This window comes from Periplaneta americana, chromosome 4 (assembly GCF_040183065.1).
Source record: "Periplaneta americana isolate PAMFEO1 chromosome 4, P.americana_PAMFEO1_priV1, whole genome shotgun sequence".
Taxonomy (NCBI): Eukaryota; Metazoa; Arthropoda; class Insecta; order Blattodea; family Blattidae; genus Periplaneta; species Periplaneta americana.
In genome coordinates, this window is record NC_091120.1 from 72,735,943 (window position 1) to 72,751,075 (window position 15,133).

General features: G+C 34.7%; 1 protein-coding gene across 1 annotated transcript in view; it reads left to right on the top strand.

Moving 5' to 3' along the window:
* Nucleotides 1–1,983: 1,983 nt before the first annotated feature.
* Nucleotides 1,984–15,133, top strand: part of LOC138697919 (uncharacterized) — a 54,536-nt gene continuing 41,386 nt past the window's right edge. Inside the window, exon 1 of the mRNA XM_069823518.1 lies at nt 1,984–2,134. The gene's annotated coding sequence lies outside the window, so the exon portion shown is untranslated. The remainder of the gene's footprint in view (nt 2,135–15,133) is intronic.

Here is a 15,133-nt window from a genome sequence, read left to right on the forward strand (position 1 = left end):
TGTGATTTTGTCGCTGTGATGGGTTTGTCACTGGCGCCGACTGTGACTACAGTTCCAAAATCACAGCCCAGATAAATCGCTATCTCTGCCCCATATGTGACTCACAGCGATGGCGACTGATGTACGTATAGGCACTGTTTTTCGAAGAAAAAATTATGACAGGTGTGTTGAATCGTCTTGGATGTGTTGAGTTACTATTATCATCCAACTTTGTGATCACTGTAACATTTTAATGGTCTTGTCGTCCTCGTTTGTCAAGTTGTTTACCATTCTTGTCATTAGATTAGATCCGAGGTTGGCGAATACTAACTCCAGCAAGGACGGTGTATTTTTAAGGACGATAAAAATCGTTAGAATGCTCTCCTTGGAAAGAAAGTAAAGCTAAAGGTTCATAGACTATCGCAAATGTATAGTAGAGTGCAAAAGGAGTTTGTTCCTGAATGAACTAACTCCAGGTAAAGTCTACTAGTCATACCAGCCTACGTCAAAATTAAACTCACCCTGCTACAACAAAGTAGTAAATAGAATCCAAGCCAGAGCGCAACTCCGGATCAGCAGGTAAATGCCATACTGACTGAGCTACGCCGGTGGCTTTCACTCTTAAATCAAGTTTTCCTTTTTCACCCTACGAACGTGATCTACTTCCGAATCCGGTGAATTCCCTTCCCGTGGACTCAAGCCTTCTCACCATTTTTGCCAACCGTATGGATTTATAGGGAATTTAAGTGCCTTCTGGGGTATATGGATAATTTCTCCTAAATTCATTATTTCTAGAGATTTTTTTTATTTTTATTTTCCTTCATTTCATCTGCTATTTTAATTTTCATACATTTAATATCCGACTTAAATATTTTCTTACAATTATATTCCCTAAAAAACATAAAACGCGATTTAACATTTTTATCATATTTCTCATTGCTACAAAAGAGTTAGTTAGTGGGGTTTAAAAAGGGCGCGTCAGCTACTATGGCTATTTGCGACCTTATCTAAAATCCTTCATAAAACAGAAACACAATACAATAATCACAATGCTTAAAAGAACTAAAAATCATTGTCATGGTTAAAATGAGGTAAACAAATGCAGTTTCAACAAGGTGATGCAAAAAAATCATAAAAGTGAGCAGTTCTCAGACCCTATCTAGCATTTAAAAAGAAACAATAAAATAATAAAACAAATGCCACCAGAAATAACTTATCTGGCGCATTTCTAAAATACTCGGATGTAAAAGGTCCGAATGTCAAGTTTGTCAAAAAACATATACTAAATAACAAATGTAACCTCCGGATGTAAAGGGTCCGGAGGATAAGTAAAACGGGTCAATAAAAAACTAAATCACTCTGTCAAGTCCTTTAGTCAATAAAAATTTCAGAACTGCATTTATACAATTAAAATCATTTCCAACAGCGTCACGTAGAGTCGGCCGAATGTCATATTGCCGACGGAAACGGTTATATTTTCTGCAATGCAATAAAAAATGTTCCACTGTAAGAGGAACACGGCATATCTCACACTCTGGTTGAGGTTCGCCACATAAGAGATGGCCATGTGTCAGACGACAGTCGCCAATCCTCAATCGGTTGAGTAAAACTCCTTCGTGTCGTGACGCTCTTGTTGACAAATCCCAAACTCGGACAGTATTCTTTATACTTCGTAATTTATTTCTTTCTAGTGCAGACCATTCTCCTTCCCATTGTCACCATATTCTATATTTCAAGTGATTTTGTAAGTCTTGCCACCTCTCGCGCCAATATACCAGAGTGCCATTCATAGCACCATCTTTGGCTGCAGCATCTGCGGCCTCATTCCCTGGAATTCCAACATGGCCAGGAATCCACACTACTCCAGCTACAAAAGAAGGAAGTGTTCAGTCACCAGAGATTTTGTGACGATTCTTTCCGGTTTTTCTACTCGCAAGGAAGCTGATTGGATAAGGCCTACATTTGTAAGTGGCGACTTCCTCTCTTTCTCTACTAAACTTCCTTACAGGAAAACTGTAGCCTATTTGCCAAGTTCATTACTATTCAGACATTCAGGCGAATCGGATTGAGGTCGCGGTAAAGTGATTTTGTGGTCTATGAATTGTGACTTGGGTGTGGTTGAGAATAAATAAGATCGTCTACTGCGTAAATAAAGGTAAGCAAATAATTAAGATTAAGTCAGAAAAGAGTAGATTTGTGTGCATGAGTAGAGCTACAATTTATTACGTTAATCTTCCCTTTAAAATTAAGGCACATAAATTTTCGTATGAATTGATTTCTTCCTATGAGAAAATATTAATGTTTCACCATTCCAAAACATTATAGTGAGGTGAGAGAGATTAAGGATACTCATGAAATAAAAACTTGCAAGTTCTTACTTGGTAGTACTTTATGAGGACTAATGAATGTAGGACTATTAATCCTCGACACTTAGACTACTACCTAGAGTCTTTTTTTAACCCACGCCATATTTTATTGCTAATACCTACATCAATATATTCCGAAACGTTCCAGGAGTATAGATATGCTATCCTTGGTTATCTTAGTTTCCTTTACAATAAAAAATTATTATTTTTAATGGTTTATTTTACGACGCTGTATTAATATCTCAGATTATTTAGCGTCTGAATGATATGAAGGTGATAATGCCGATGAAATGACTCCGGGGTCCAGCAGCCCGGAAAAAACCTCAACCAGGAATCCCGACAGGGATTCGAACCCGGGCCACCTGGTTTCGCTGTCAGACGCGCTAACCGTTACTCCACAGGTGTGGACAATTAAAATTATTACTTCATAATTATTATATATTGATTATTCTTTTCATATTTATTCATTTGGGTCATGAATGGCAGCAACTATAGAACACGTCTTTATTATGTAAAAAGATTTATTTTGAATTTAAACTTTTAATTATAACAGTCATTGATCGAAATAAACCTCAATACAGCATAATTAGTCCATAGGTTCAAGAGTAATTGCTTGTATTTGTAAAATAAGGTTCTTGTACTTCCTACTGAAGCAGGTGATGAGTATAAATAAATAAATAAATAAATAAATAAATAAATAAATAAATTGTCTAAACATAATAATTCACACTCGATGCAATAATAATTTTCTTTTTGTCTTTTATTTCAAGGTAAGTGAAAGTGTTTTCTGATAATCGAAAAGTAGAAACAAAGACACAAAATAAATAGTCATCCATTACAATAATTAAAGTAATTCATTCATTCACTGTTTAAACACAATGAGTAACTCTAAGTACAAAAAAAAATTGAATTTCCTTATGTTTATATAAAAAATGCATAAACCTGTAAAATATCATAATTATTTACAACAAATATGTTGGGGTAAAAAAGACCCCAATTAAGTAACATGAAAATTCTAGAACAGCTAGGTTGCGAGAGTTAAACGCTTATTTTTGACTCGTTTATTAAAATCTACTATTTTATAATTTTCTTAGATTTCCAAAATAAATAGTGATGAAGATGATCCTCCATCACCAAAAATGGAGCTGCACATAGCCTAGTACATGCACAAAAATATAAAGTTTCCTGGGGAAAAGAGCAAGCTTTCTGAGAATGTCATTAACTACCACTTTCAAAACGCCGACATTTTCCCATTGTTCAGCATGTTCCATTGATGCCTACACTCTTGTATTAAAATTGTTTTAAATACATTGTGTAATTTTATTTGGTTAACTTTGTGTATGAGTACAAGAGTAAAGATCATTAATTATTAATGTTTAATGAGTCGATAAGGACGAGTGAATGAGACGGAAAGTATGGGGAGGGAGACGAGTTAGGATAACAAATCATAGTACAAGGAAGATGAGTGAGTTAGGTGCAAACAACGAAGAGTGGTCAGTTAACATGTGGAAGTATCAGATCTAATAACGAATCTGTTTTTAGATGGTGAAATAATGACTAGTAACTAGTGATAAGTATTATGAGTACGCAAAGAAAGACAGATGCAATAAAAGTATCGAGAGGGTGACGAACTAGGATAACAAAACGCAGAGTAAAGGAAGCAAGTGAGGTTTAAATTTAAATTATGGTTTATTTAATGACGCTCGCACTCGCAGAGGTTATATCAGCGTCGTCGGAGTGCCGGAATTTTGTCCTGCAGGACTTCTTTTACATGCCAGTAAATCTACTGACATGAGCCTATCGCATTTAAACACACTTAAATGCCATCGACCTGGGCCGGGATCGAACCCGCAACCTCGAGCATAGAAGGCCAGCGCTATACCAAATACGCTACCGAGGGAGACAACAAGTGAGGTAAAAAAAGTAAAAAAAAAATAATGTGTAATATTAGGAAAAAGTGGATTAATGTAAGAAATATATCTAACAATGAACCTAACTATACAGGGATAAAGCAATGATTAACGATAAGATTAGTAGTAAGTAAAATGAGATGTAGATGAACTGGACTGGTAAAAAAAGATCAATAAATGAGTAATAGTGAAAGTGACAATTCTGCAGGGGCGAAGCTGAAGGGTAATCTGTGAGCCTTAGATTACCCGTTGGATTTTGAAGAAATAAGCGCATTTATATTTTCCTGTTTTCATTGGTATAGGTAAATGAAATCTCTAGTTTTCGGTCTAGTTATGGAAGGATTGACGCCAGCTCCTCGGCGCGGAACCATCACGTAACTACATTGTGGCTACTCGCTGATACTGCTTCAAACCAGGCTCACGGCAGCAGCTAGAGATAGCATATGCGCATGCGCCAAGCGGAGTGCTTGCATACGTCACTAATGTTAGATAGCTCTGTGAAGAGCCTAGACTCAGCAGCACCAATCTCAGAGTCTGCTTCTGCTACAAACTTCCCGAAATTCAGCTACAAATACCAAAATGAAGCCACACACATTCAGAGAGTAATAAACAGAATCCACGACCTGTGCTATAGTTACAATGTTGGAAGGCGGGTGTGTTGGAAATGTCATTCATTAATTTAGGGCCAGTTCATTTTTGTTGCATAGGCGACTCCCAATAAGGACATTGTCAGGTGTCGGCGAATTCATGAATCCAAGAATTGATGGTTAAACAATGGGCGCTATTCACATAACAGGAAAAGAAAACTGAAAATACCAAAGCTTTCCTTGCCATAAATAATGGTCGCTGTGTCCGGAATTCAGTCCTACTTTAAATTTTCTGTTATGTTTTCGTAATTTTTTTGCGGAAGCGAGAAACTTCTTATGGCTATTAGAGTGTGAGAAAATAAAATTTGATAGAAGAACGTGTTTACACATAAAATTGAGTATTCACAAATAGTCATTCGATCGAATCTCATTGGGCTACATTTTGCCATTAGACTACCCTAGATCATATATATATATATGATCTAGGAGACTACGTAGCTAAAAGATGCGTTTACTGAATTCGGCCACGGTTGGCAACGCTGCAGTCTGTCAGTGTGTGAGAAATAATAGGGCAGTACTCATTTTTCGTCGGTCTATTTCCGTAAAGTGCAGATGTGTTCATTATTATCATGTATCATCCATTATCCACTTACGTTTTTATTCAAATAGTCACCTGTGGGTTCGGTATTTCGGTACTACGAATACACTTATAGTATAGAATTCGAATTATATTAACTACTAGAACGAATGTGAAATTGAAAATATATTTAACTGTTGGTAAAGAATACTACGTGGAAACGAACTTTTTCTAATGACACATTTCGACGCAGGAGAATGACTATTGGTTAGCAGCAGCGTCTTTAAATAACGACGCGGTGAAGTGAAGTGAGAGCGGTATTCCAGTGCATGTTTGTGAGTTTAAAAACATGGATCACAAACGTTTATTCTGACCAAACAAAGCATTTGCCTGCAGATTTGTTGCTGAAATATTTTTTTAACAATGGCCTAGAAAAAATCTGTCAAGAAACAGTGTTGCTCATAAGATTGATTCTCACCTTCCCTGTATCTACTGCGTCGAGTGAACGAAGTATGAGTGCACTGAAGAGAGTTAAGACATTTTTAAGGAACTCCATGTCAGATTCTAGACTGAGCAATTTGAGTAGCTACTCTGGCTATTGAGAAGTGTTTGTTAAACAGTCTCTTCAGGCATGACATCTTCAAAGAACACATCATCGACACCCCGACTGGAGTTTATCTACCAATATATATATATATATATATATATATATATATATATATATATATATATATATATAAGGAATGAACTTTAGAATACCCAGTTGCATGAATGTAGCTTCGCCACTGCAATTCTGAACAGATTAAATTAAGTCATTAGGTTTGTAATGAAGTTCTGAGTAGAAGAAATAATTTGGAGATGAATATAAGAGGTTTCAGAAAATAGTGAAGAGAAAAACGAAAATGTTACAGTGCAAAGTAATGACTACGGATAAGAATTATAGGGAAAGATAGTAAGACACTAGGTGAAAATGGAAGAAAAAATAGAGTAATGAATACGCAGTATAGTCAAACAAATAGATTAATGTTACTAGATGACAACGAAAAATTAGGAGAGAAATTGGAGATAGGGCGGGGGAGGGGTTAAAATATATATAGCAGTAAGACAAAGAAATAGCGAATTCATGGTTCGTATAAAGCAGTGACTAGGTATAAAAACTCTATGTCAAGGACAGGAGGGTAGGATAAATGTGACGTTTGGGTAAATAGAGGAAATAAAGTAGCAGGTATGAAATTTAGGTGTAATAGAGCGTTCTACAAGAAAATGTAATTGTGGCACCGTATTCAAAATTGTGAGATCCACGTTATACTAATGTGTTTGCTGACATGAAATATACATTAATGAGTACAATAATTGCACGACTTATGTGTGATTAGTAAATGTTGTATTGTTATTTTAAACAGCTATGTTAACAGAGATTAATGTTCAACCATAAGTTGAAATTACCTTTTCAAATTATGGATTTATATTGGAATGTGAGGAAAAAAATTGCAGGTATTTTAGGGTTCTTTAGGCTACACCGGTTGGTAACACTGCTTCTGACAACTATAAAGCAATCATTGTGCAACAGTTATGCAGGCGTTTGAAATAGTTGAGAACTCACACCGTAGTAGACAGTCAAAATATACTTGTATTAATAAGAATCCTAATACAGCAGCTCTTATTTCATTAGATCATCGGTTTTAAAATAATTGCTTTAATAAAAGTAATATGTTTCCTCATATAAATAAAACATCGATACTTGATTATACATCAGTAAGAAAAAAGATGGCTAAAAATAAACAAAAAAAAAAAGAGAACGAATATAAAATTCGAAAGATTTCGGAATAAAATTCATGTTTCTGAATATTTTTAAAATTCGAACGATTTTCCTACAAATCACAAGATTCGGGAACCGCGTAACATCTTAAAGGAGGCATGCCCCTTTCAACGAGGTGCAACAGTGACGAAGAATCTCAGAATCGCATGCAGACACGCTTAAAAGATATTCCACATCACTGTTGCACCTCGTGTAATGACTAACATAGAAAAGCCCGCGCTGGGCATATCTGTTAAAGCTTTTAAAGCACTTCATAGATGGCAGAAGCGCTCTAATCCGGATCGCCAGCTTGCCAGAAGATGGCAGAAACATATAATTTCAAAGTAAGCTCTACATAACTAGACAGAAGATGGCACTAACATGTTTATTGTAGAGTTCAGTTCATACAAACTAGAAAGAAATATTTATATTTTGATATTGTCGGCGTAATCTTGTGGCATCATCTTTGAAACTGTCATAAATTGTGGCACATATCACAGTTTATATAATATATTGTAAATAACTGATCGAACAGTAGCCGTTGCGTAGGAAAGGGCTATATAAGGCAATCAGAAAACAGAATGGCCTGTAAAAGAGTCAAATCGCACAAAATTATACAAATTTTGACCTTCATATTTCTGATTGCGTTTATATTTTTTTACCAACTCTATGGGTCTAATAAACCAACAAGTGTACTTTTATTTCCTCCTAAGTCCACATGTTTTTAAAATATTGCATGTTAAAATTCGTTAAAAATGTCGCACACTCCAACATTTAAAGCGTCATATCTCCCAGGATATTTATGTTAAATTTAAAAAAAAAATCATTTAAAAGCTTAAAGTGCTGTCTTTTGTTAAATATTTACTAACTAATTTTAATATAATTATTACAAATATTTTTGTATGATTCAATTTTTAAAAGTTATATATCAATGTGAAATAGCCCTATTAAAAATCTAAAAAAATGCCTACTGGGTGCACTGAAGTATTCTTAATAATTCCAGAAAAAATCACAATGGGATCTCCAATAGTTTAATGGAAATTTAATTACTTACGACGCAATGTGTAGCGGTCGGTGCAGCAACAGTGGACGGGAAGCGTTGAAGCGTGCTGGGAGGTTTATCGGAGCTGGATGATCGACTGAACGTTGCAAGATTACACACAGTAGGGATCAAGTCACTTGAGAAAACACTGCTAATTTACTTATTATGATATCCTCAAATATTTGTACATTATGCTTTTTAAACGTTTGTTTTCATTCACACTACACTTTAAATTTTCATTCGCCTACCTTCTTTCTTGAAAGAAAATTGTTTTACTAGGCCTAAATCTTCAGTTTTTGACAACGGAATGAAAGAATATAATTTTAATATACCAGTTATTGGTTTCAGATTGTGGTATCTGGCCTGCAAATTTTCAGTGTGGTTTTTGTGCTTATTCAATGGACAAAATATAAATGACACTTTAGAAATGTTTTTTGTGACCAATCATGCAGTTTTTTTATGTTGTTTTATAGGATCTTGTATAGACTGCTCTCGTTGCAAGTCTTTTAACAGTTCCTCCAATGCCACCACATGGACTTTTACCATGCGATGTTGCAAAGAAGTGTCATTCAGCACCAATTCCATAATCGTCTTCATGTAAGCAATTATTTTTAAAATTATTTTTGTTTTTGTATTGTTAACTTGATCCATCGGAAAAGTAAATGATTTTTTTCATATCGTTGAATTCTTGCTTTAAGAAGTTGATTGCTTCGGATTGAAAACAATGAAAGGAATCGGTGTCATGTTTCATGCTTTCTGAGATGACGACAATATTTTTGCGATGAATTTCTGTATCTTCTTTGAAATATACTACGAAAGGATGTATTGTGTCTTGGCATTTTTTCCAATGCACACCTTGTACTCAATCTTGTATTACAAATGAATAATTTTCAGAAAAGTCTGCAATAGGCCTAACTATGTAATTTCCAGGTTGTACATTTTCTTTTCATTCCGTCAAAAATAAAATATGGCGACTTTTGAAGGGATGACGATGCATCTTCTACATGAAAAACTTTACTTGCTTGGAAGCCTTTTATTTTTCTTAACTTTTCACGGGGGTATCGTTTTCGTTGTAGTTTTCTTTTCTTGATAGGGGATTCTATTGACATCAAACTCTTGTTTAATTCCTCAATATTGGTGATTTCTAGCGCTGTATCCATAGATCTGCTAGAATAAGAATTGGGATAATCACTCTCTCTGCCCGCACTTTTATTTCATTCATGTTTACTAATATCACAAGAACTACCGGCTTCACATATGATTTCATCTGACCTATCTGGAAGTTGATAGATTTTTTACGGAACGAATCACATATTCGCACATTCAAAGACTCCTTTAAATTGAGCTTTATCCATAAATCGCGACTTATGCGTCTTAGTGTTTTCTTTTTAAAAGCGTGATTAGAAAGGTCAAATGGATTTAAGCACTTGTTATATATTACGCGTTCTTTACCGTCACTGATGTTGTATAGAAGTCACGTCACTCCGTGAAATTCAAACCCTGACTGATTACTTTTCTCTTCTATATTTTGTCTCCTGCCATCTGTTTACTGCCATAAAGTTTACTGCCTTACCCAGCCTTGCTATCTTTAAACACTTAGCTATATTACAGTATAAACATACATCATTTTGAAGGGATCCCCCTCTTAGCTGTTCTGACAATAATAAGATAACTTTAGATATTTACTGTTCCTAAAGGTATTGATCATTTGACGAATGAATGCATTTCTTTCGTAGTGTTGCGAGGTCAGGTATTACATGCAACGGGGGATTTCGTAAAAATTGCCGCCGACAGGCTTCTAGTCTATCTTTGGCTGCAAGTAGTGCATTAGCTGGGAATCGCGAGCGCGTGCATGCCTCCGGAAAATAAATTGTTACAAATGTATGTGTGGAGATCCCACATTTCTAAATGCAGTAGTTTACAGATAATACATCAGGGAACAAGTCTATAATTTTTTCAGATTTTTAATTTGGCTATTTAATATAGTAATTATGCTTTGAAAAATAAATGATTAAAAAAATACTCCAAATTTTAAATTTATTAGTGATAGACCTAAAGTGATAAAAAGTGTTGTATTTAGTCTTTAAAATGCGCCAAACCGCAAATCTCAATTATTTGTAGACACAGAGTTCCAAGTGAGTTTATGTAACAGTGCGCGCATAATTTGCGTAATTTCAGATAGTCATAACTACACAAATAATTAATAATTGTGAAAATAAAACAATACGGGTCTCTTTATTTGATGTCTGGAATTCATGAAAAAAAATTCGACCATTTCCGAGAAGCTAGTGTTTTATGGCTGTGCGATTTGACGTGGAATGACTCAAAAGCAGAAAATCAATATACTGTACTGTAATATAAATTGAGGACGTCACCTGAATAAGGGCGTATACAGCAAAATGTAGTTCTGATATAAACTAATTTCAATGTTTGTAAGCTGTCAGGTTCATCATAGTTGCGTCGAAAAAAATTATTAATTACTGTTACATAGTTTGGAGGATATTTAAAACAAAATTATTGGAACATAACAACAAGTAGTATGTTCTGCTATTAGTAAATAAATATAATATGCAGGGAACGGATTTATATGGACTAAAAATATATGAAATATGTAAATATATATGTAGTTATTTTTACCAAAATATGGAATTAAATATGGATTTTTACCAAAATATGGAATTAAATATGGACTTAAAATTATAAAAAAAATGACTATGTACGTTAAATATTGGTACATTTTAATCAAACTAAACAAAAAATATAATGGACGTACCTTATCTTCCAATGTAGTTTCAACAAAACACAATTTTTATTGTCTGTTACCATAACAATAGGTTACAAACATTTCTTTCAAGTGCTGAAAAGTGAATCTTCTTCTATTGTCTCTGAGGATAGATTTATACTGACTAAAAGAGCGTTCGACGTCACAAGAAGTAACTGGTACATAATTCAATTTCACAATGTCTGCTGGGGATAAGTCCAAGTTAATCTTCACTGTTGATTCACCACTCATCACAGCAACAACCTTTTGTAGTTCTTCATATCCAGGGTTTTTTGAAAGTACAGTGTCCACCTTAGCTCTTACTGCATCTGCAACTTTACCTCTACCACGATTCAGTTGTTCCACAGTACTATTTATAATTTCAAAACTTTCAGATAGTGAAAGGTGCCTATTTTGGAGACTTTTGAGCGTTTTTATGATGCATGAAAATGTATGCTGAATGTGAGCTAAGTCATTCTTCACACTTATGTCACAGGTAACTGTTTTCGCAGTATCAATTGAGACTGCATCTTCAGAGTCCAATGCAAGGAGAACATTGTTAATAGAGTCTATATGTTCGGCATAATATTCAACTGCTTCTAGCCATGTACCCCATCTAGTTAAAATTGGCTTTGGTGGCAATGGAATTTCAGGGTACATTTCTTTCAACACGTTAACTCTACTGGGAGCTTTGAGAAATACTTTTTTCACTGATGAAATCAACAAATCTACTTTAGGGAAATTGTCTCTGACCACTTCTGCCACACGATGAAATGCATGCGCCACACAAGTAAAATGAGTCAATTTAGGATATACAACAGATAATGCTTGTCCAGCTTTGACCATATAAGGGGCAGCATCGCTAATAAAGAATAACACATTATCGTACATAATACCCTTTGGCCACAGGATACCCATAGCTTCGTTGAACAGTTTAACTATAGTTTTGTTATTGCACTTTTCTAGAACATCACAATGTAAAAGAATTCGTTCAGAATATTGTTCACTTAACAAACCGATAACTACATTACCAACAAGTCTACCTTCTTTGTCGGGAGTCTCATCAATGGAAACCCAAATTGAACTATCTTTAATTTCATCTCTTATCTTCTGTATTGTCTCATCGTAGATGGATGGAGCATACGTCTTCCTAAGTGTTGACTCATCCGGGATTGTATGTTGAGTATATTTTTCAAGGAATTCCCTGAAGACCTTATTCTTTAGTTTGTAGAGAGGAATATCAGCAGAGATGAGAGAACGGCACAGGTCGATGTTAAACTCAGATCTTACATTCGATGTTGTTGGTTGTTTTAAAAACAATTGTCTCTGCTTGGAATTTAGTTGTTTGTTGGCCTGATGTTTACTAGTTGTAATGTGTTGTTGCACCAGGAACTTTTGTGTAGATGATACTGCACACTGACACAAATTACAAAATAATATTTTATTGTCAGTTGATAAACCATCTTCTTTAAATTCTGAAATGTAACTTGTTAGTTTTGATTTTAAATTGACTGAATGACGTACTTTTGGCATATTTACCGTCTTTATAGTATGATTTACAAAACTGAACCTATGTGTACTCTGACTGGCATTTAACTGTTGAGCTGCACAACTGAAGTCTGTTAAAAATTTTAAATTAAATTAATACAGTTTTGTAACTTACTTTCCCATTGTTGATAGGACTGCTAATTTTCAAATAACTCTGATGTTAAAGGGATTACTGAACATGTGTTTAAATCTCTATTGTTGAAATGTATTTTTAAAAGTTAATGGAATTTTGTTTTGTTTTATTGTTAAACCTAATATAATATGGACTGTTTTATATGAAATATGGAAAATATATGGAAATTAACGAAAATATGTACTAAACTCTAAAATATGGAAAAATATGGAAAATAAAAGTAGGATTTTTCAACCCTACACATTGTGAAACATAAAGATAATGCAAAATATAAATTATATTAGCTTTATAAGTAAATATGTATTTACATATAAATCCTTTCCCTGATAATATGGAACTCTGTATACGCCCTTTTTCCGACGACAATATATTTCAGTAGTATTTTTAATTATTCTGATGTTCTTGGTGTCTTACTTTCGACGAAAATTAATTATGTATGAGAACATCTCGTACTTTATTAATAATATTGTCTTAAAAAGTAAAATAGAATAAATTCAAAAAAATAAAATATACATTTACTATAACATATTAAATAAAAATATTGAATAATTACGCAAGTAGGCCTACAAAATAGCATTACATTTCCAGTTTATGGTTTTCTTGTTCTTATATTATGTTCTTTTCTTCTTTGTCCATCATCTATTCTTGTTAGCGTCATCTTCACCATTGCGTGATGATGTCCCGGCTTTATTCAGAATTGAGTTCAGTCAACTTTGGCCATCTTCATCTAAAAACTGTAACAGTTCTCTTAAGTTCTTCGCCTTGGAGGGTTCCAAAGGCATTGGGTTCATTTGTGTTGGACTCAAAAGTTTCAGCTGCGACACTTCCATTTCCGTCTTCCAAATGTTGAAAGGAACAAATTTCGCCGAGTATGAGATTCAAGCTGAAAACAGCCCTGATATACTGTATTGAAATTGTTTATACTTTTGCATCATGATTGAATGAGGGCGATTTATCATTGAGGATGTCACCTGAAACCAGTTTACTCTGAACTGTTGTTAATCGTTTCTCTAACATTTGCAATAGAGACAATAGAAAGTTTAGACGCACATTGATTTTTTACCCCCATTACAGAACACACTATAGGGCCTATTTCCACAAATTATCCCTATTCCTGAATGATTGAAGTTTCTTAGTTTTTAGATTCACTCTTTCAAGGCAAGAAGTAATAAAATGATACTGTTCTAATTTCGAACCCACGTCCCAAAAGCGTTTGAAAATAGAGAGTTGATCGTCCTTTGAAATTTCATGTGTACACATTTTCATACATCATCTTCTTACCGGTGTAAATGAGTTCTCTTCCATTTCCTTGCCTGTACAAGTTGTGTATGACTTCCCACTGTTTCTATTCATTTTCCTTTCTTCAGTTTTCCATTTAGTTTTCTTCACAAGCTTCTTTTCTCCCATATTATCGGTCATGATTCACTGCTGCATCTGACAACCTGAAGTAGGCCTAAACATCAAATATTAGTCTACTACAGACTGGCTTGCAACAGCATGTGACTGCCGCTGTAGTAGTTGCGTTCAATTGTTCATCGTAAACGTGTAATATTGTGTTAAGTATTGAAATTAGACTTACGAAAATTTACTACAGTATACTATACGCATTCAACTATTTAATCCCTTGATCGTCGGAAAACGGGCGTATAAGAGTATACGCCGTTATTCGGGTGATGTCCTCAATTAGAAGGGATCAGTTGATTGTGCTATCTCGAGAACTCAGGTTTGCCATATTTTCCTTCAGAAAAATTTTAACCATTAACATAGTCTTCCAAATACATACATACATACATACATACATACATACATACATACATACATACATACATACATACATACATACATACATACATACATAACTACTCTACCTAGTGTCTGCCCAAGGGCAGGTCTTTCACTGCAAACCCAGCATTCTCTAGTCTTTCCTATTTTCTGCCTTCCTCTTAGTTTCCGCATATGATCCATATATCTTAATGTCACCTATTATTTGATATCTTCTTCTGCCCCGAACTCTTCTCCCGTTCACCATTCCTTCCAGTGCATCCTTCAGTACGCAATTTCTTCTCAGCCAGTGACCCAACCAATTCCTTTTCCTCTTTCTGATCAGTTTCACCATCATTCTTCCTTCACCCACTCTTTCCAATAACAGCTTCGTTTCCGATTCTGTCTGTCCATTTCACACTTGGCGGCGCAAAATTCGAACATTTCTCAGTTCAGTGATGAAAAATATAATAAAAAGGTGCCGGAACAACGTTCCGGCGCGTTCCGTCAGAAGAAAGGCACTGGTCATCATCATCACCATTAAATTCCAGTTTCATTAAATTCTATCAGTTTGTGCTTGTCCCTAGCCTGCTAGGGCCCCTAATACTTATCCTTTCAAAGGACCTGTAGATAAGGAGACAATCCACAAATTTTAATTTGGTGTGATCAGT